We start from the raw sequence: 22,525 nt of genomic DNA, 5'->3' as shown, positions 1-22,525 counted from the left end.
GAAGGCTCTGCAGGAGGATCTGGATAGGCTGCACCGATGGGCTGAGGTCAACTGCATGAAGTTCAACAAGGCCAAGTGCCGGGTCCTGCACCTGGGGCGCAATAACCCCAAGCAGAGCTACAGGCTGGGAGATGAGTGGTTGGAGAGCTGCCAGGCAGAGAAGGACCTGGGAGTGATGGTGGACAGTCGGCTGAATATGAGCCAGCAGTGTGCTCAGGTGGCCAAGAAGGCCAACGGCATCCTGGCTTGTATCAGAAACAGTGTGACCAGCAGGACTAGGGAGGTGACCGTCCCCCTGTACTCGGCTCTGGTGAGGCCGCACCTCGAGTACTGTGTTCAGTTTTGGGCCCCTCGCTACAAGAAGGACATCGAGGTGCTTGAGCAGGTCCAGAGAAGGGCGACGAAGCTGGTGAGGGGCCTGGAGAACAAGTCCTACGAGGAGCGGCTGAAGGAGCTGGGCTTGTTCAGCCTGGAGAAAAGGAGGCTCAGGGGCGACCTTATCGCTCTCTACAGATACCTTAAAGGAGGCTGTAGTGAGGTGGGGGTTGGCCTGTTCTCTCACGTGCCTGGTGACAGGACGAGGGGGAACGGGCTAAAGTTGCGCCAGGGGAGTTTTAGGTTAGATGTTAGGAAGAACTTCTTTACTGAAAGGGTTGTTAGGCACTGGAACAGGCTGCCCAGGGAAGTGGTGGAGTCACCATCCCTGGAAGTCTTCAAAAGACGTTTAGATGTAGAGCTTAGGGATATGGTTTAGTGGGGACTGTTAGTGTTAGGTTAGAGGTTGGACTCGATGATCTTGAGGTCTCTTCCAACCAAGAAATTCTGTGATTCTGTGATTCTGTGTAAAGGAGAAACAGCGTGATTCACCTGTCTTTTTTTTATTCATACCAGACTGGGTGCTAAATTAAATTTCTGCATGTTATCGGTGAGAGCAAAAACCTTTATTGTTTTTAAGATTGTGCTAGTTTATGAAAGGAATTCCATAACGCAGCTCTGCATAATCAAGATCTAGTTGCAGTGACCCAGGAGACCATTTACAGTTCTGTGTCTGTAGAGCTAACATTTAAAAGGCAGAACCATAATGGAGACGAATGATTTTTTTTTTTTTCTAGACATCTGGAAAAAAATAGCTCTACTTCATAAACTGAATGCCTTTGATAACTCTTTTGAAATGTGCTGAGAGTATTTACTCACAGTGGAAGATCCTTAACCTGGCACTGAATCATCCATCCCTGAATACTCAATCTGATTAGAGAAGTCAAGATGGTTTTCTCAGTGTCATCTAAGTAGGCAAGACTCAAGCATCATTATTTGACATACAATTCTCAACCACTCCCATGACCTTGTCTGTGAACTTCTGGTCAATCAGATGAAGCTCCTCATCTTTCCTACATGAAAAGCAGGGAAGAGAGATTGTTCTGTGAGTTTTGAAAGTGTTCATTTCTTATTATTGTGTTGCAACTGGGAGAATTTCAAAGAAAAGCTGAATACTTGATGTACTCTGGAGATGGCTCTGTATGGTCAATGAGAGGAACAGCACTAGGTGTATCTGTAAGGCTGAGAAAAGACATGTCGTTCTGGATTTTGTGCTGCACTTATCTTGGGTGCAAAGATGAGGTAAACAGTCCAGCATACAAATAATTCATTGTTCTGCAAGCGAGGATCAGAATCTTAAAGCATCACCATTCATTTAACATAGAAGGATGCCTTACTGTTGTTTTTTTAATATGGTCGTATATGCTTTTTATCTTACCATTAGAGTCCATGGTCTGGTTGTTACCAGTAGATCAAACTTAAGAGATTTTCGGTTCACAGGAAATGTGCTCCTACAGCTTGGATTTTTATTCTAGATTTAAACTAAAACTCCTGTTTTTGATAAAATGTTTCAGAAAATCATTTTTGGATAAATTGAATTACTGTACTCAAAGTAAACATTTTGTCTTTTGATTTTGAATTATGAGATATACATTAAACATTTCATGAGAGTTGAAAAACAAACTATCTATAAACAAAAAACATTTCATTTGAAATTAACAACTGTCACAGGAAGTTGTGATTTTAAACAAATTAACGTTTTCTTAGAAACACACCCTACTAGACAATACCTGACTGTTTCAGTTGTTATTAAGTAGAGTAAAACTGTCTTGATGAATGGTTGGATGTTGACAGAGAAATGTTTTGATTTCACTCCAATGACTCAGGTAATGTGTGGCAAAGCAGTAGTTATGAAAACAAATCAAATTGCAGTCTATGTAAAATGAGAAGAGCTAGTTATTTTTTCTATCTTTTGGTTTGTTTTTCTTCTGCTCTTTCTGTATTTTATATGAAATCATGATGCAAATATGAAATCTCTGAGAACAGTTATTTGTTTGCATACAGATATTGTGAAATAAATATATAAACAAATCACATTAATTAGAAAAGATTAAATTACATCCTTTTAACTATCCTTTGATTCATGAGCAGTGCTTAAATTAAATTAATTATAGATGCAGTTTATAAAAGGAATTGAGCCTAAAGCTGTGCTACCCGGTTCGTTTCAAAACCAATTTGATGTGCTGTTCTTCCTGTGATCATTTGTTTTATTTGAGAACTGTCTATGGCAGAAACAAGAGCAGTTGTCTGCAGTGGAGGCAGATCCCCGCTGCCTTCAGTTCAACGTGCAGCTCCACGAGTGTGCCAGAGCATCCTTGCTAAGCAAAGCTCCTGGAAAGGCTGTTAGGTGTTCCTGGGATGTGAGGTTTGGAGCAGTTCCTATGTAAAAGTTTGATATCAGGCGTTATTCAGTATGTAGGGTCAGGCAGCCCCAGACCCTACCCTCCTTGCGACTTGCAAACCAGCTGTAGTGCTTCACTTCAATTTGAGACTAGGTGTAAAACCTCTTCCCTCCAAGCAGTCCCCCCATGTGGGTGCCACATGGCAACCTCCCTCAAGGAAAGTAAATGGCTCCCAGTATCATTACTGGGGGTGAAGGTTAAAGAGGTTAAAGCCTCAGATGGGATAAGTCAGCATAAAGAATCATTTCTCTGGTTCTGGAAAGATAAGACAACTAAAACACCACATGATGACCCAGAGGTCTTCAGCTGGCTGAAACTCCTCTTGCTAAGTTGGTGTCTAAGGAGCAACAGTAGTTTACACAAGCTGAGGCCTGGGGATAAGACAGGTAGGGACAGAGGGATAAAAAGTACAACTGAGCTCTTGGAACACAAAACGTAGTTTGATGTAGAACTCTATTTAATTTGTCAGTTTGGACTGAAAGTAGCTATCAAGTTTGTTTATAATGGTAAGGACAGAAATTCATCAAAGTGAGCTTTTCTCAGTCTCTGCTTTATATCTGTAGTAGAAGTGAAAAATAAGCAGTGTACGTGAAATAAGTTGCTTGATGCAGCTAGTAGCTTTATGTTAGTATATTTTAAAATAAATAACTTATAGGTTTCATTTTTTAAGGGGGGTTATTAGTATCATATGTCACCCATAAAATTTATAATTGATTAATTAGCAAACAAAAGAGCAGCAGATTCTTTAGCAGCTGTTGCTTAACCCACAGGAAGCAAACAGCCTGAGCTGCTAATACAGCATTCATCTGTGTTGAAATTAGAAAACTGGGGTCTCAGGTTTACTGAGAGTCAATTAGCCTTTTCGTGTTGTAGCTGGAGATTATATATTTACCACTGCAGTGTGACTGACAGGGATTTCTTGACAGATTTCTTGTAGTGGCCTTTCAGCTGAGGTAAGTGTGCTGCCCTAGGACCACCTGCCCACACCTTGGGTGCCCCCATCCAGCACTCTCTGTCTGCCTGTCCTGTCCTGAGCTGTGAGTATCTTGTTCTTTTTATGGGGTATGACTCAATGGTCACTCAGTTTAAGAATCTTTAGGCATGTAACTGTTTCATGTAGAAATGTGAGATCCTTCCTCGAGAATGATTTTTCAGTGATATTTCTAATCAAATGAACAGCCCATGTGCTGTTCATTGATGACATGCCAGGTGACTAGGAGTACCCACCCAAGAGTAGGCCAGCTGGGACCAAGCTACCTCTGCCCTGCCCTAGCTGCAGGAGGGCAATCAGACCCAGCTTTTCTGTGTCACATCTGGGTGCCCGACCCAATTCTGTGCTCCTTGGAGAACCCAGCAGGTGTTGCCTTGGATCCTGAGGAGGCTGATTATAGAGGTACCACTCAAAATGCTCAGAGGAAGATTTTTTAAATATGGGCAGATGCACCAAACGCTTTCTAGCTCAGCATTGTGCAAGCAGCAACCTCTTTGAGGACCTGGTTCTTCCTGGGCTGGTGGGGCTGTAAGTGATCCTTCATTTGTTTTTCTATCTAAATGTGGTATGTTTTGCTGTGTTCAGCCTGGCTGTATGGGATCTTGCTGAAAATCAGCATTTGGAATCATGTAGGAGAAAGATGATTTGAAGCTAGGCAATGTTCTTATGTTTCCCTTTTGGAGTTTTTTGCAGCAACAAAGGAACTGGTTGTCCTAAGTTCATCTATATGCTGTAAAAGTTATCTAAATCATCTCAGTGCAAGAACATAGAATATGTAACTTGTGAAATTTCAAAAATATTCTTAGGAGATGAAAAAAAAATCTTCGTGTGACTTTATAACAATAGCTTGATCTGTTGGTGTATTTTCATGGTTTTTCCTCTATTTACATGTACATATATATATATTATATATATATATATATATATATATACAAACTTTGATAATAGGACGATGATGGACTGAGGGTTACTTGTAAAATGTTTTTTATCTTTTGTCACTTGTAACAGTCATCAATTGTAATTGTGCAAGTACAGGAAAATAAAGTAGATATCTAAGGTGATTAAGATGGTCTTTAAAGCAGTATTAGGAAGAGTTGTATTTTTCTTGGATATTTTTTAGTGTATTTTTTTTGGTTTTACTCCTTAGGCTATGGGTTTATTTTTTTGTTTGTTTTTACAAATAGTTAATAGAGAACTTGTCGTGCATTTCAGGAGTAAAATGCAATTGTTTCAACCTGCTAGGATTTGACATTATCTTTTAAATAACTTCCCTTTCAACCTACTTCTTTTGACAGTTTGGCTTTCCTACTTTCGCTAATAGGAAACAAAAATGTATTCTTTATTTATAAAATGTAACACCACACAACTTTTGAAAATTCTACTGCACTTTGTCTTTATTGCTCTCTTTAAGGAGTACTACTACAAAAGAAATATGTGCTTGCAGCTGTTATGCTGTAAAATGTGCCTCTTGAATGAAAAACTTCAGACTTGTACAAAAGAAAGTTAAAAGTTAATATTATGCTTAGTTGTGCATAGTGTGTATAAACTGAATGAGGGTGTTCTTTTTCATTTTTTCATATAAATATTTTCTCCACACTTGATGTTATTCGTCTCAGAAGGTGATTGTTATATATGTTGTATTTTCAGTGAGGTTTGCTAATCTAAGATCCTAATGCTTCACAAACATTAATGAACTTGTTTTCATATTGTTCATTTTCCCTGTATGTATAAAAAAAAGTGATAAAACAGGTAAGCTAAAATGACTATCAAAATCTCTGGCTGCGGAGAAAGTGTGGTATTGGATTACAATTCTCTGGGCAAACTTGCATATAAAACACTTAATTAATATTGTCATCTGTTTTAATTACACTGGATTAGAGAAATATTAGTGCAAGTAACACATCATCTTTGGGTAGATGTACTTATATGGCAGCAAGATACTTGTAGTTTACAGTTTGCTCTGATACGATCACAACAAAAGGCTATGCTTCTAAAACAACAATCATGCTAACATTACTATATACTCCTTAGGATTATAACTGTATGTTTAATGCAATTTTGTATTAGTACGGTTGTTTGTAATTTGATTTCCAGTGTTGAATCCTCGCCTCCAACTAGTGATGTGGCTTCCCTTGGGGCTATATTTTCTTTATCTTTTTAAATTCTGGATTTAGTATGTGTATACTGCATTATTTTCATGTTTCTCAGTGGGATCGTTTCTGTTACTTGATCGCTTCTTTCTAATCCTCATGCTTTCCTCTCTCTAATCCTTGTGTTATGCCATAAAACAGAACACTGTCATAGATGACTTTGTCCTTTATTATGTGATGTGACTTTCCAAGTAAAACGGTGATTTTTTCTTAGGTGTGTTTTTTGTGATACTTTTTTGTCTGGTTTTGTGGTTTTATTTTATCAAAATTGATATACACTCTGACGCTGATAACCACTGACTGTTGGTATCACTTGTAAGATCTTGTAACAACTGTTGTGGGCCTATTATTTATCACTTAAAACCATGTTTTGTTTGCAGGAAGTGTTTCTCCAAAGCATTTGTGTGCTTCCATTAACTGATGTAAGTGATGTAAGTATTTAGGGCAGTAATGCTATGGAAATACAAGTTTTTTTGATGAAGCTGAAAAGTTAAGTTTTTTTTCCAGCTATTTTGGCTGTGTATGAGGTTATGCAGTTAGTGCTTTTTCTAAACTGGCCAGATTGGATCTAGCTCAGAAATGTTTGCGTTGCTACAGCTAGCTAGTTGCCTCCATTTGCATGCATGTGGAGAGGAGCAGCTGCAGAGGAAAATCTATTGCAGTTCAGAGAGTCTGAAGGAAAATGTGGGTGTTCCTTAATTAGAATAATACCATGATTTGAGGATAAAATGTATTCAGCTCTGGCAGCTCTTCGTCCTCCCTTGTTTTACAGAGTGCTGGCACAAATCTCCATGCGATTGCTGTTAACTGGATTCAGGCTTTTCTTTCTTTTTTCCCCCATCTCCTTTGTTTAGACTGTTTTTTACCTATATATGATGAGATTCCCAGAATGCACATGTAGAAGAATGACTTGGCTTGGAAAGTGCGAGCAGCCCAGAAGGCAGCAACTTTGTGGGTGCGCTTGACAAATACTTTGTGTTGTCAATTTACACCCTAAAGTGTATAAGCAGGTCCTTTGTAAGCCTGTGGATGCTGTCAAGCCTGAGGCAAGTAATATTTTGGAAGTGAAGAAGTTTAAAGCAAGTACTTCAACTGAGCTTGAGCAGTGTTTGGCCTGTGCTGATTTCGTTGGATGGTTGGATTTCGGTGGCTGGATTGGTGAGGGAGAGTGACAGCCACTCAGCAGCAATTTCCTCAAAGGGGAATAGAGTTTTGTGCCATCCCTGTTTCTCCTTCCCACAAGTGTTTGCTAGTATCCAAATTGGACTCCAAAGCCCACATTGGTAGTATTTTTGTTTTTGTTTTTTAATTGTATTGCTCCAGAGGCTAGGTAAAGGGATCAGGAAGATCTGTATACCCCAATACCAGGTACCAAGGGAATTCTGTTCTTGTATTTTTTTCTAAGCTACTTGTGGTACCTGCTTTTGAGGCTTGCCCTTTTGAAGAACTTATTCTGTCCTGCTTGTCATTTTCACAGGAAGGTCACAGCTTTCAAATTAGACTAGCATAGAAGTCTTTGTGATGAGAAATCTTGTATTTCCCCAAACAAGTTCATACTTCCAGAGCAGATCCTTTGCTCTTCGTTTGGGGGTATTATTTTTAAGTGAAGATATATGATATTGAATCCCCATCATATTTCTTCCTGCTTTTGCCTTGCTTGACACTGATTTGGCCTTTTTCTAGGCTAAGGAAGCAAAATATTTTTAATTACTTTGAGCGTATTTTTCTCCCCAAGGTTTTGATATTTCTGATGAGCTTTGAGGTTCCTGTCTGAATTGTTATTTGAAACCGTATGGATGTTTGGGAATATTTGCTGGATTAATTTTACTGTAGCATAGTTATATGGAATAACTGTGTGAATTGAGGCTTGTGCACTTAGCAGCCTGTATTAGACCTGCACAAAGCAGCTTTGACGCTGCCCTCAGTTCTCAGTTTCACTGTGAGATAAGCATCCTTGGTGGAAGATCCAGTATGTAAATGGTTGGCAATCAAAGACTATCCTGAGCTGGAAAGGACTCACAAGTATCACTGACCCCAACTCCTGGCTCCTAGACCTTTGACCATCTTTGTAGCCCTCCTTTGGACACTCTCTCATAGTTTTCTTAGCCTTCATAAACTGTGGTGCCCCAAACTGCACACAGTGCTTGAGTTGAGGCCATGCCAGCACAGAGCAGAGCGAGACAATCTCTTCCTTCAACTGGCAGTGCCTGATGCACCCCAGGGTTGTGCTGGCCCTCCTGGCTGCCAGGACTCACATTCAGCTTGCTGCTGACGAGAACCCCAGATCCCTTTCTGTGAGGCTGCTCTCCAGCCTCTTATTCCCAGTCTGATGGCCATCCTGAGAGCAGAGTCTGTCACTTGGCCTTGTTAAGCTTGATATTTAAGGTGATTGCCTCTGATTTGCCAAGATCTCTCTGCAAGGCCTCTCAACCCTTGAAGGAGTCAGCACCTTCTCCCAATTTAGTGTCATCTACAAACTTAGTGTACTTTGAAGTCCTACATCCAAATTGTTTATGAAAATGTTAAGTAGAACTGACCCTAAAATGGAGCTCTGCAGAACAATACTAGTGACTGGCCATCTGCCTGTAAGTAAACTAAGCTGCAAATCAGTTTGGAGTTCATATCTCCTAGTCTTTTGAGGGTAGAATTAATTGGTGTAACCATATTCTAAAACTGTTCTTTCTGACAATTTATGACTAGTGTTTTTTTTTTTTTCCCCCAAGTCTTGTATGTAACACAGTAGGCTTTACTACGTTGCTAGTCTGTTTCTTCTCCTTTGCAAATATCCTTTTTATTGTTAGCAGTCTGTTCCGATGCTGCACAATCCCCTTTGGATTGTGCTGAGCAGTATTAAATCTCACAGCAGCATACTTTCTTGACTTTGCTGATGTTAAAATAGCAAATGTTTGTTCTAGCTTTTTTTCGTCTATTTATTTCTGTGAGTGTTTTGCTTTAAGTATACCTCATATGTTTTCTGCCTGGAGCCTGCCAAGAACCAAAGCAGGTATTTCAGAGGTCAGCTGTGAACTGCTTGGTTACAAAGACAGTTCTGAAGTAAACTCCAGTAAATAAGCGAGGAAGGAAATGGCCTCTTGACAATGCATATAACAACACTGAGGAATGCATTTTCCCACAAGCAGATTCTGTGGGGAACTGTGGTCAGATGCTGAAAATGGTTTCCAAATTACAGTGTTACTCTCCTGCAGGGGGTGAGGAGGGAGTACCTCCAAATCTTAACTTTATTGCTTCCTTATTCTTCTGATACAATTTCCCTAATGTGAGACTCTGACACTTGCATTTTCTTTGAAATACTAGTTCATTGCAATAGTACTGATGAAGACCAGTCATGAGCTGGGTCATAGTGGCACCACTAGGACTGTACAGATACAGCATAAAATCTGTCCTGGAGGGTTTATTCAGTAAGCAAGCACTTTTATCGTTCTCATCTTCTCTTAGCTTTTGGGGCCATTGTCTGACATCTTGTCAAACATGCAGTTCTCTGAAGTAGTTTTCAGTCATTCCTCTTTGAAATACAGATATTTTTTTCAGGTGAAACTATAGTATAAATATGTAGAATTGAGCTTTAATATATATATAACAGGATAAAATCTCAGTATAGTTTTAATAAGTCTTCACTCACAACACAGATTGAAATGGGGTCATGAATTGGAACAGCGCTAATCCATTTGTAAAATGAAAATGAGAAATGGTCTGTTTGTGACATTCTCATAACACAAGTGAAGATTATTATCTCACTCTGCTTGCGTTGATAGCAGGAGGGGAGGAGGTGTAATCTAGCAGCTGAATAAGGATGACCTTGGTCTGCAAAAAGGCACTTTTGTTAATGAATTTGTAAGTGCTCCCAGTTTCCATTTTCATGCTTTCTCATTCCCATTCCTTCCCTCCAAATTGATCAACATTTTGTGTTAGGCAGACTGTGAACCTTGTCTACAGTATGTCTCATCTCCTCAGATGAGTCCTACAGAGAGCCATTTTCCCAGACACCCCTCCCAACCCACATGAAATTAAGCAGGCAACGTCTCTGTTTCTCTGGATGGTATAATCAGCTGCCCTGGTGTTCTTGTAACTTTCTGCTTATTTTAAAATCTTTAAGCACAATACTGTATTTTTATTCTACTGGCACAGGAAGGTTGATTACGGCGTGGGGAGAAGCTGCTTAAAAATTAAATGACCATTGTATCATTGCTGAAATCTGTAGTACATGTATTACGTCAGCTTGCAGTATGTATCAGTCTTATGGTTTAAAAAAGGTAGTGAGTAAATCATTCTAAAATAATTCAGTATGTTTCTCTTTAAATGAAGTCCATCTTAAAAATGGTTGTACAGCTCTAAACTGACTACAGTGCTAGAATGCAAATATTAATTTGAATGTTGTTAAAACCACTTCTATCTGTATCTCATTCTGACTGCTAAAATGTCTTCATTTTTGAATGAATTGCTGTCTACACACTAATTTACAGCAAAATATTCCTTATTTTTAGCAATTATTAAGACAAAGGAGTACATTTGTGACATTATTAAAGCATCATCAACCTACAAATTAGTTACCTTATCTGTTCTCTATCTGCATAATCCTCATACCCCCGTCACCATGTTTACAAATCCAAATGAATGTTATGCAGCCCAGATCTAATTAATTTTGGATTAGCCTTCCAGACACATGTAGTTCTGATCAAAACAATCTGTATTCTCTCTTTTCTGATTAGGATGAAGCCTGACCCCTGGAGTATTCTGTTTGTCAGGGGATGTGCTGGAACATGAATATCAACAAGCAGGTTAATCCTTAGGCTGTCACTTTCTCCCATGTACACAGAGGCATGTTTTTTGCTGCTAGATACGTAATGTCAGAGAGCGAATCAGTACCATGCAGGGCTCAGGTGAGATTGATATCTGACTAGACATTTAAGCAATCCAACATGATGTATAATGAAAATAATCCACTGAAATGACTTTTCAGAAAGATCTGACATTCTATTGTGTCCTTTCTGAAGTGAAAGAACCAACTTGAAAATGCATTTGCAAAGAAAGCTGAGCTGCTATAAATTTCAAACTAGGAGAAATTTATATAGACTAATTTACTTGGTTTTGTGCATCCTCTGATAGAGTAGCTATTGGTGACTTGTGTGCAATGTTCATAAAACAATTTTTTGATGTGATTGTCACAATATAATATAAACCTTAAGCACAGAATCCTGTAGTTTTTGGGGTGTGTATTCATACTTTAAAGCAATTCAATACTGTGTTAGTGTATGATATTTGGCAGAGAGCATGGACGAGATCACAAGTGTGACTAGAGTGTTTGAATGAAGATTTTGCCTGTGCAAAGCACATGTATAAGGCACTATATACTGCTTGAATTTCAATTTATATCATGCTTCCTTTCCAGAAATGTACATTACTCCATATATAAGTACATTAGTAAGTAGTTCAAATCCATAGAAGCAGCACTGAACAGCAAAACAGTTGGTGCTGTGGACCTGAGGTCTGTCATCTACCAATTTCAGGAAGCTACCTCAGACAAGCTAGTCTGGCCTGATTGCCCATTTAAGTTGGATGACATTAGGCAGGATATTAAAATATACCTTCTGTTTTAATTTGATTAGAAATGGATCCTGTTTATGGGCTTTGTTCATCAGAACTTGCTAAATCCAGGTGAGTGAGAGATTTGGTTTGAAAGCGTATTCCTAAATCAACTAAAATATTAAGGCACATAGGTGCAGCCTATAAAGATAGCTGTTTAGATAAGTAAACTTGATACATAGTGGTCAGAGGCATGTAACTATAAAATGAAATGAATGAAAAACTAAAACCGGCTAAGCACTGTTAACTTGGAATGACTAAATTTTCATAGCAAAATGTAAATTTAAATTATCTACCGTCCTTAACATCAGAAATTAAGTCCTTAGCAACTTCTCAGGAATGTTCCTGAGTAGGAGACAATCAGGATGGGTAATATTTGAAAGCTTTTCTTCCTTCCAAGTTTGGAAGGTGGCTGGAAAAACAACAGTATTTGGAAAGTGAAAATACCGTGAATAGAAATGTTCAGTAACTACGATAATGAATTAACATTAGCATCAAGTTATCTTCCCATATTGGTGGTCTGCAAAGAACTTTCCTTAAAAGGCTGTTATTCCAAACAGAATCTCAATTATTTCTTTCTCAACCAAAATGTTTATAACCACAGGATGGAATAGAATGGGTAGAGAATGTTTTTGCATTTGAATGCAGGCTAAATCTTGCTGAGTTTCCTTTCCCATTTTCCATCAAACCAGTTTGATTATCAGTCAGCCATGCTCCCTCAGGTTCAGAGCTCATCCACTTTGACTTAGGGTCACCTGGTGGGTCACAGCTACGGGCATGAGCTTCCTCCCAGATCACGGAGACAGTCAGTGTCAGTGATTAAATGGCTTTTCCCCTTTCTATGCCCTGAGGTACCACACTTCTAGATCAATGTCAGGTTTTATACCATTTTCCCCGTTACACAGAATTTACCATGACAGGGCAGCTTTATTTATGTATCATTGAAAACACTATTGAGCTGCCTTCTCTTTTGTGCTTCTCTTTAATGAGTTATTCTCCAAGGTTGGAGACTAACTGATTAAGGTGGTGTTACAGATAGCTTTGATTGGCGATACATCAGTACATGTGTCAAGTGAGATACTGCAGATCTCTCTATACTTCAGTCAAGCTTAGCTTTTGTTAAATACACAAAGACATTTGGTAGCTGAGGTGCTTTGCAATTCTGAAAAATCAGATATCTTTTCTGCAAGTAAAGTTACAGTAGCTGCAGGCTGCGGTATGCTTTTGGTAAATATATGCAAATCTGCATCTATTTGTGTGCTGCCAAAAATGATTAAGGAACAGAGATGCCTAAATACCTTTGGGGAAAAAATAGGCTCTAAGGCCCAGCTGCTGCAAATACTTAAGCATGGGCTTAATTCTATGTGTGTGATCAGCATTGCTCTGAGTTTAATAGACAGGAATTGGTAAAAGGGAAAGTACTAATGTTTCTGAGATAGATGTCTACATGTGAACCTCAATGTAAATCTGATAAGCCTGGCAATACATAAAAGAATATAACCCTCAGAATTACTAGATTGTGGAAGTGGGTTTGGCTTTGTTTTTTCCACCCTCTCCTTTCAAGTGCAATCTGGAACCTCTTGGAATACTGGACACTGGAAGGGAGAGGGGTAGCTGTTTCAAAATCAGTCTAAATATCAGAAGCTGCCAAAAATAAGCCCACCCTAAACTGATCAAGTTCATTTCTTACTTTACTTTTGCTGTTGTCTGGGTTATCACTGGACAGAGTGATGGAATGATAGGACAGAACTGTTTGAGACTAACATTGCAGTAGGTATTGTCATCCAACTGTGGGGATGAATTAGTGAAATAGTTGAGAAGTGTCTTATAACAAGCGATTTCTTATGCTCTCTGTCTAAAAGCAAGGTCTGCAAAGATTTAAATGGGTGTGATAATATTTGGATTTTTTCAGTGTTCAGCCTATTGTTGTGGTCTTGAAGAACTCAACAGGAGTTGGTTCCATTGTGCTAGACACCATGTAGTTACTGTGTGATCATCAACTCCTTAGTTTAAAAAAAAAAAAAAGCATGTGTGTATCTTTAACCCCTATTAACTCCTATAAATTGACTATCTTAATATGAGTATTTCTATTGGAAGGCTGACTTTAGACAGCAGACTAACAAGAGCATGAAATAAATTATTGAGAGGAATGAATACTAAGTGTAAACTAGCAAATATGCACAAAAAGACAGGGCAGGAAGAAAAAAAAATCAGCAACAGAAATTGATGCTGTAACAACTCTTTTATTTCAGGGTGGGGAGAGGAGGTGGTGTGTGGAACAAACAATAGAAAAGATTAATTACATCATTAAGCAAAGCAACTTCTAGTAGCTATAAAACCCAGAGGGGTTAATTCATCTTTGTATTTTGTCTTCAGAAGTGAGTGTTAAGTGATGATGCAAGATATGAAACACTGATGGATGGCCTTGAGTCCTCTGTCTGAATGATTACAATGCAGTAAATCTGTGCAGTTGTAACGACCTTGGTGTAATATCAGTTCATGGCAGCTGAGAATTTGGCCCCTTACTGAAGCTGAGGTTGTGTAATTTTTCTCATGAGGACAATCAACGTTACTCGTTGTAGAAGGCTGAATCAAAAAAAACTTGGATCCAAACAGGGAGGTTTTGTGGTGTGAATTATACTTCTTGTATACAGAACACAAAGGTAAACTAGTGTGTCATGATGGACAGAAACATGTGCAACATGTACAAAAGAAGGGTCACATTCCAGCTATTTACAGTTGACGGAATACATATTTAACCCATCTTTAGGGTAAGGCTAACAGTAGAATTTATTTTTTTTTAATTAATTTTTAATTTTTTAATTTTGTTTTTATAGGAATGCAGGTAAATCAGGTCCTAATGACTTGAGTGATATTTGACCTGAGGGGGTAGTAGTGTGGCGATCATTGCCCAGCTTCATTGCTGAATGGAATTGAAGCCTTTGATGTCAGAAAGAAGCACTTTCTGAGAATATAAAAAGCTTGTGCAGCCCCAAACAGGAGATGGAGCATAATTAGTTGTAGTGTATTCATAATTAAAGATTCAACTCACTCCTGCTACCACTAGAATCTGTACAACAATAAGAATTTAGTTTCAACAAGATGATAAATGCTATAATTTCTGTGAAGAACAAGAACTTTTTTTTTTTTTTTGGACTCTTGCTGTCTGGACTCATGGAGAAAACAAACAGCAAAAGTCAGCAAAAGTTTTCTTATAGATTGAATGTAGGCCTTAAACAGAAGTGTTATCCTCTGGATCCAGTCTCAAAATGAGTGAGGGTCATGTGATGTGGTGGATATGAGCACCACTTCTGCTTTGGGGTTACTTGCAGGTTTTGTGTGCCTGTGGCATGCTGCAGCAGAAGAAGTAAGTGCCAGGAGCGACAGCCCTGTGTCCTGTTAGCAAGAAAGGTGAACCATTTGCTCTGTGTTTGCTACAGGTGTAGCACAAGGCTAGCAAGCCCTGAAAAGTGGGGAAGAGAGTCAAGATATTTAAGCCCCCATTCTTCTTTCCCTTCTGTACGTGGTACAAAAAGCACAGACAGGACCTCATTTCCTGTATTGATTTTGTCTTTTATACCCTTTTTTTATTAAGACAGCCAGCAATTTGAACAAGGAGTGAAGACTGTACCTGCCTTTGTCTTTGCGAGGCATAGTGATGTCACTGAGGCAGGATGCAGAGGAAGATGACAAGTCAAGATGAGTCGCAATAGAGAAGAACATCCACATGAGAGGAAGAGGGCTGTTTGGGAGAGGGTTTATTTCATATTCTTACATTAAATTTAAACTTAAATAACTCCTTCTAATATTACAGGGAGTTCACCTAGTGATTCCCCATGGGGAAAGACAAGTCTTTTTGAAAGTCCCATGAGAATATAGCTTGTTCTTGCAGTCTAACAAGAGAAGGATGAAAAGACAGTAGCATCAAAATCTCCCAGTCCCTGATGACTCTCTGTCATTCTAGTTATACCAGACAGACGTTGACTTTTTTTTCGCTTTGTGCAGTCACAATAAAATGTGCTGGGATTGCAGAAGGCTTACAGCTGCTTTCTCATGAACAACTTTGTTAAATGTTCATTTGAAGCTGTTCATCATTGCACCAGAGAAGTTTCCTCCTCCCCTGTCATGCTGCATTGCTGTCACAATACAGACTGTTTCTCTCTCCTTCTTCTAAACTGTACGAGGACATTAGCATGAAAACGAGGACTTTGTTTCTTAAGTGTTCATCCATTCCTATAGCTTATCCTCCCACCTGAAGTTCTCATCTGTGGCATCAATGAGTTGCAGTGGAAATTGGTTTGATGAGGCTCTTTAAGTGCAATCCACTTATATATTATATGCAATAATCTCTCTATAATTATAGACCTCCCTTTATTATTATTATAACATCTTTTAACACTTCTGAAGTTCCCTCAGTCTCATAATTCAGCTTCATTGACCAGAAGACAAAGAAATCCACCAGCTGCAGAGTTAAAATCGTGATGCTGTTGGCTTTAATTTCTCTTTAATCATTAAAATATAAATTAGCGCTTGTATTCGTTACTTCCCAAACAGCTTTCTCTTTTGGTTTTCTCTCATCCTCTGCTCACAACTGCCACCTGCTTCTTCTGGTGGTCTGCCTTGCACCAGGGAGGAGATTCCTTCCCAGTGTTTGTCACGAACAAGGGTGCAAGACCTAAGCAGCAAGAAATCATAGTAGAAAAGAAGAGAAGATGCAAGTAAGTATGAATGAGTAGGTTAGAGAGTGAGGACACCTGTCAAAGGGTGCTCTTGGTACATCAGTTTTTAGCAGGGGTATCCTTTTAGGTAAGAACTAAGTGAAACCTCTTTAGAGCACGGCTGAAATTTCTAGCCAAAAGTGGATGCACCTTGCAAATGTTTTATTTCCTTGCAGGAAGGATAGCATACACTTCTGACAGTCCCTGAAAAGGACAGTTTTGCCTCTGATTCAGAATCTCTTGTATGTTACTGCAGCTATTTTTAGTTACTGTGGCAATCACTTGGGTGATGTGCATATGTCCAGACTGATGTACATATGTTTCTTTGGTGACAGGTGGTTTTTTTTGCATATTGTATTCTCAAGTGAAAAAAAGTGAAAACTGGCTCCATTCCTAGCTTAGTGAAATGTATAGACGCATATTGTTTGTCCATAGCTAGGTACTGCCTGGGCTTATCTGTCAGGACTAGATCTGTTTACAGCCGCATTTGCAAGCCCAGCAAAGAACAGCTTTGAAGGGAAGGATTTATATCTTTTAATGGGATGGAGTATTTCAAACATCAGGATTTGGTACATGGCTTTAAGGCTCATGTTTCTGTGCACTAAAGCCTACAGAAGTCCATGGGTCTAATGCTGTTTAGTGCCTTAGCACCTCTGAATGTAGAGAGTATAGCAGATAGGAAATCCCAAGTGCAGAGACTTAGGGTCGTACAAAGCTGAAACTGGTGCTGGAGTCCAACAAAGCAAGTGTATGCTTAAGTAAATGCTTAACTTTAAGCACTTGAGGAGTCACAGTGAATCGATGGGACTTGTCACATACTTATGTATTGCTGCTAGATCAGGGTTTTAAAATTTTATTCCTGACAGTTTTGGCAACAGGAGAAAACAAATGCATTCATAGTTCAGCTGTGTGAAGCAGAGAAGAAAACTCAGGGATTCAGGGCGATTGACACCTCTAGTAATGAAGAACAATGTGTGGAAGAGCTGCAGTGCTACATACAGAGCTAAAGAGGAGAATGCTCTAGCAAGCAGTGAGAAAGGCTGAACTCATGGAAAAATCCTGCAGCATGGTCATCTTAATTGTATCCCTTATGGAGCACCTAAATGATGTGGAAAGGGATGATCCTAATTAAGAAAAGCACAACCTGTTGGCTAAAAGCTTAGAAAACTGCTGTTTATAGGCTTGTTATCTGAGCTTTTTTTCCAGGTTTCCTAAACACACAGGACAAACTTAAAGTTTAAATCTATGGAAAATATTCTGTGTCTGGATTATGTGCATTTGACTTTTTTCATACAAACTTTGAATATGATACAGTTTGGTTCATGGTCAGGTCTTCGAATAAAGCTTTTTTTTTTTTTTTAATATTAATTAAAAACACACATAAGGGACAAAAAGTGCTTACCTTCAATGATATTGCTCAGGCTACATGAATTAGACGTGAGGCTGTGTGAAAACAGATTTTTGCTCAAATAAATGTTGAGGAAGCAAATCTGTTCTCTGCCAGAGTGAGGTAGTTATAACATTTCTAAAAATACTTTTCCTAATTTTTACAATACTAATAAAGAGTCACTTTTCCATGAAGTGAAGGAGAATTATTGTCTCTGAAGGATATCTAGAACTTCCAGAGCTCTTGTTATGATTCTCCCTCCTTCTTTCAATAAGTACTGAATTGAAAAGGAACAATGGAAAGAAGAAATAGGAGGCACACTTGCTTACTTGAATGTATGTAACTCCTGTGGTGAAGACTCTATGTACTCTGCTGTGGTGGCTTATCAGATTTTGAGTTCTGAAAAGCAAAGCACCTGTGATTTTATAGGGAATCCGAAGTATTGACTCTGATACAGCAAAACATCATACAAAGTGGCACACGGTGTGTGCCTGACAGCAAAGTAATTAAAACTTTTGCCAAAGCCAAGACAAAAATTCAGGAAGTAGATGAAGGCAGAATGAAAAGACATTTGCATTTGACATTTGCAGGGCAAAGACATGGCCTAGCTGCAGCGTTACACTTCTGAAAAGTTGCTTTCTGACCACCCAGAACATTGCCCTGACTCTGCTTGCTGCATGAAGTAGGTCAGCAGTGTCCCAGCCACTCATGTAGGTCCAGTGTTGCCACCATCAGCTGGTTGCAGGTCTCTAGCAACAGTTCTTTGCTACCAGGGCATGTCTTACCTGAGTCACCTGTGCAAAAGGTACCTCTTACTGATAAAGAAATTCATCTCAATTCTTATTTAAGGATAAGGCTTTGTTTATGATATTCTCTGTAAACGAAGTTTCGAGATGCTGCAGGGTGTATTTGAAAAGGGAGAGTACGACACTGTCTTATGGGAGTGGGGGGTGGGAACCTCAAATCTGAGGAAAAATCAGTCAAAATTATTTTTATCCCCCTGACCACTGGAGGCTCTCTGTGGAACTGATATGAATATCTAGGAGCTGAATGGGGCCACCAAAGGATGTGACATGGTATTGTGTCCTATGCCCTGCAGATGCCTATTTGGGCAAGTCCTCCTGTATAATGGCAAGTTACCCCAAACCAAGGATGCCTCATTGTTGCTGCATCAGTTCAATTACTGAGCTTTCTCTCCTCCTCACGGGGGCCCTGGACTGGCTGTTAGAGCATGGGTTGGGCTACTGGGAAGTGCTCTCTGTGCAGATGGGAATTTCAACAACCAGCGATAATGAGAAGTTCCTAATACCACTTGCATGAAAAGGACATCAGAGTGGAAAGAACATGCAAAAGAAGAAACTAGTTATCTGGGACAGCCTCAAGTGAACGTGTGTTTGAGAGGATGAACTGATTCCTTAAGAAAAAAGGAGAAACTAATCTAGAAACTTCAGGATTACTGAGCTATGTGAGGGTACAATTTGTATGCATAGTCAGTCATGGACAAATAGTATAAGGGAAGAGCTGCAAATGTTTTCATAGTTAAGCTTTTCTTCAAGATTCTTTATCTGATCCAAAATTTTTACTGGATGGATTTTAAGATTTAATAAATGGAAAAACATGTTCGTTCATATAGCCTGTAGGATTTCTTATTTTGAGAACTCTGCTTTTTTCCTGCTCCTATTTTCCAGCTGAAGTGCAGCTCTTACAGAATTTGAGTAAGCGTAAGCAGAACTGCACTTTGTAATGAAGCAAGCTAGCAGCCCCAGCTTGGTAGGGATGTGCCTGGAGTGGACAGAACTGTGCTGTGCAAGGTGGGAGTACTTCCAGAGTGGGAGTAGTAATTTTTAAGGTTGAATAAAGTTTCAATTTTAAAATTTGGCTTTAGATTGTCATGAGACTTTTAACTCTTGTTGCCTTTTATTCCCATATTCCTTTCTCTATTTTTCTCTGAGGTAATCCTTAATTTTATTTTTTTTTTTTTTGGACAAGTATAAATAGAAATGGCTTGAAGAGAGAATGGATAGGGGAGGGAGATAAAAGTTTGTGGAAGGAAAGAAAAGGAGAAGAAAAAGTATGAAGACACTCAAAACCAGAAGTTTTAAAAACATTATGGAAGCAATTTATGGAAGTAACATTGTGCTTTTTGAGTCTTTTTCCACTGGACCATGCAAGGTTTCAGGACATCCAAGTGGGTATTGTCATTAACATACAAGAGAAGCTTCTCACCTCTGCAGTGGAAGACTGAGAACATTTTAGTATTGAAGCCAATCAAAAAAAAAAAAGTACCTGTCATGACTGTCTTCATTTTTTACTTAATAAAAAAGGTGCTGTTGATTTATTTTTCTTCAAGCAGACCTTTTCTACAACAATCACCTTTTTGCACGTTTGCACTTAAATACTGAGGCATCATAAATATATCACCATAAATGGGTATGGGTTTTTCTTTGTTAGTGGTAGGAGATATCAGGTTCATTCTTTCAGTGAATGAAGCTGTGACTTATAATTGGGGGCAAATACAGCAGGATTAGTAATGGGAGAAAATTTCAAATACATTTCTGTCTAAGGTATTTCACAAAATCACAAATTGATTGGGGGCAGGAGAAGATCTCTGGTGGATGCTGAGGTCAGTGTCCTGCTGTAAGGTCAGATGAACTAAGTTGCTGAGGACCATGCTCGGTCATATTTTGAAAATTTCCAAGGATGGAGACAACACAATCCCTCAGGGTAACCTGTGATGGTGTCCAGTCACCCTCAGGAAAAAAATAAAATCTTAAATGATTTCTTTTCTCAGTTTGTGCCTGTTGCACAAATTTCACTGGACACTACTGTGAAAAACCTAGATGTATTTTATCTGCACCCTCCTGTCAGTCATCTACACACATTGATAAAATCCCTCCGAGTCTCTCTGGAGCTAAATGTTCCCACGTGCCTCAGCCTCTCCTCATATGTCACATGCTTCTGTCCCTTAATTATCTTCAATGCCCTCTACTTGGCTCACTCTAGTAAGTCCATTTCACTTTCGTTTTCCATTATGCTTAGCAATCTTCCCCTATAATTGAAAGTTTAGGCCTGAAACCGCAAGTAAGACTGCCGTTATCAGCTCTGGTGGTGTCCCTATTATCAGTCCCCCATGCCTCCAAGGGAGCTAGTGCCATTCGGCAGGCCAATAGCTTGGCATTATGACAAGAAATGTTCTTCTGTAAGAGCAACACACCTGCTAGCCCTACTTGGAGGTAGAATTCTTCCTCTTAAGGCATTACAGGCATTCATGCTCTAGGATGTTGGAATTCCTCCCAGAAACGTCTAAAAATATTGAATGGCAAAAACTATGCTTGTGCTGTTATTAGGAGCAGGTGGGAATGGATTTGACTGCTGCTAAGCAGTTAATTGATGCTTGGTCAGGTGTTAGAAGGGTGTGGAATCCCATGCTCCAGGCATCTTTTGTGTTGACATATTAAATAGTCTTAAGCAAAACAACAGAAATCAAGCTGAAGAGCCAATGCAGTGAACTTGCATGGAGTCTCATATTTTAATTAAGTGTATTTTTATTCTTCCTTTCTTTATAAGTGTCACTTTTTCTTTGTCCTCAGAATAGTTTGTCTAGATATTTCAAATAAGAAGGATGCTGCCAGGTGTGGTAGTGTGACAGCTGTTTGAGTCAAATACAGTATTCTTATACTGCATATATTGAGAATAAATTAGGTGTCACCGTGTTTTGTGTTCTTCACGTTTAACAAGAGCTGCATAATGCAAACTGGGGAGTCTTCATAAAATGATAAAGAAATAGGATATTATTATTTGAAAATATCGTTAGGGTATATCTTGTGTTTGCAGCTTAATACCCCATTGAAAACCACTAAGGATAAATTGCTGGTTACATGTGGGGTGTTGAATTAACATCATTATTTGTGAAGCTTTTCACCAGTCACTCACTATTCATTTAATAATTTGCTTATGTTTTCAGTCAGTTCTCTGTATTAAAATAAGGATGCAACAGAACAAATGAAGCACTGACTGCAGGTAGGCGGATATACTTCTCTGAATACAACATTGACTCCTACATAAAGAGATGTTCTTACCTTAGTTAAAGAATTAAAATGCTTCTACTGGATTCTGATGAGTTTTGACAAGTGTTCATAAACCCATTCTCTTCCCAGAAATGTGGAGGGGGGAATTAAGCTCTCAGTTCTTTTACCATGAAAGAATTTTCAATAACAGGCAATCTTTTGAATTCTGAAAGGAAGTATGAAGCGGGTGTGTATGTTGTGCGTGAATGTGATTTATACCTAAAATACAAATCCACACATATAGGTGTTGGTAAAATGGAGGGATTCTTCAAAGCACTATTGATATATTTTTAAAAGAAATTCTTATACCACTCTGCACTTCTTCCACCTGTCTGTAGTATGGTAATTTATGGGAAAGGATTGTTAGAGTTTGATTTAGAGCAAAGCTAGGCACTGAAGTACATTCACGGCATGACAGATCTTTCCTGTTATCTTTGTGAAGACCTCTGCAGTAACGTGTTTCCATGCCCTCCTAGATCTGTTAGAACCTGCTTAATGGCTCTCAGGTGAAGTCCCAGGCTCTGATTTCCTTTTGTGTTCTGCCTCCTGGGCCATGTGGGAGGGAAAATTAGGTACATGAGGGAGCAGGTGGTGTGGAACCCAGCAGCAAATGAGCTATAAACTTGGGGACAACAATGTAGATAGAAGCAATTAATTTTATAGTGAAGTATGCTATTTCTTCCGCTAATCACAGCTGCTCAGGTCTCACTGTGAAGGAGAAAAGAAGGATGATGGGCAGATATTTGTAATACAATGAAAAATCTCCACCTAGTCTCCGATTTAAAGGGTCTTGTGTTAAAAGCTAAAGCCATTTAAATTTCAGCTTTAGGGGAA

General features: G+C 39.0%; 1 long non-coding RNA gene across 1 annotated transcript in view; it reads left to right on the top strand.

Moving 5' to 3' along the window:
• The window catches only part of LOC137861524 (uncharacterized), a 203,641-nt gene that overhangs the window by 121,708 nt on the left and 59,408 nt on the right, over positions 1-22,525 (top strand). The window contains exon 5 of the long non-coding RNA XR_011099661.1: positions 3,704-4,296. This is a non-coding gene — a long non-coding RNA (uncharacterized lncRNA). The remainder of the gene's footprint in view (positions 1-3,703; positions 4,297-22,525) is intronic.

Source organism: Anas acuta, chromosome 1 (assembly GCF_963932015.1).
Source record: "Anas acuta chromosome 1, bAnaAcu1.1, whole genome shotgun sequence".
Taxonomy (NCBI): domain Eukaryota; kingdom Metazoa; phylum Chordata; class Aves; order Anseriformes; family Anatidae; genus Anas; species Anas acuta.
This window is presented reverse-complemented; position numbering and strand designations above follow the sequence as displayed.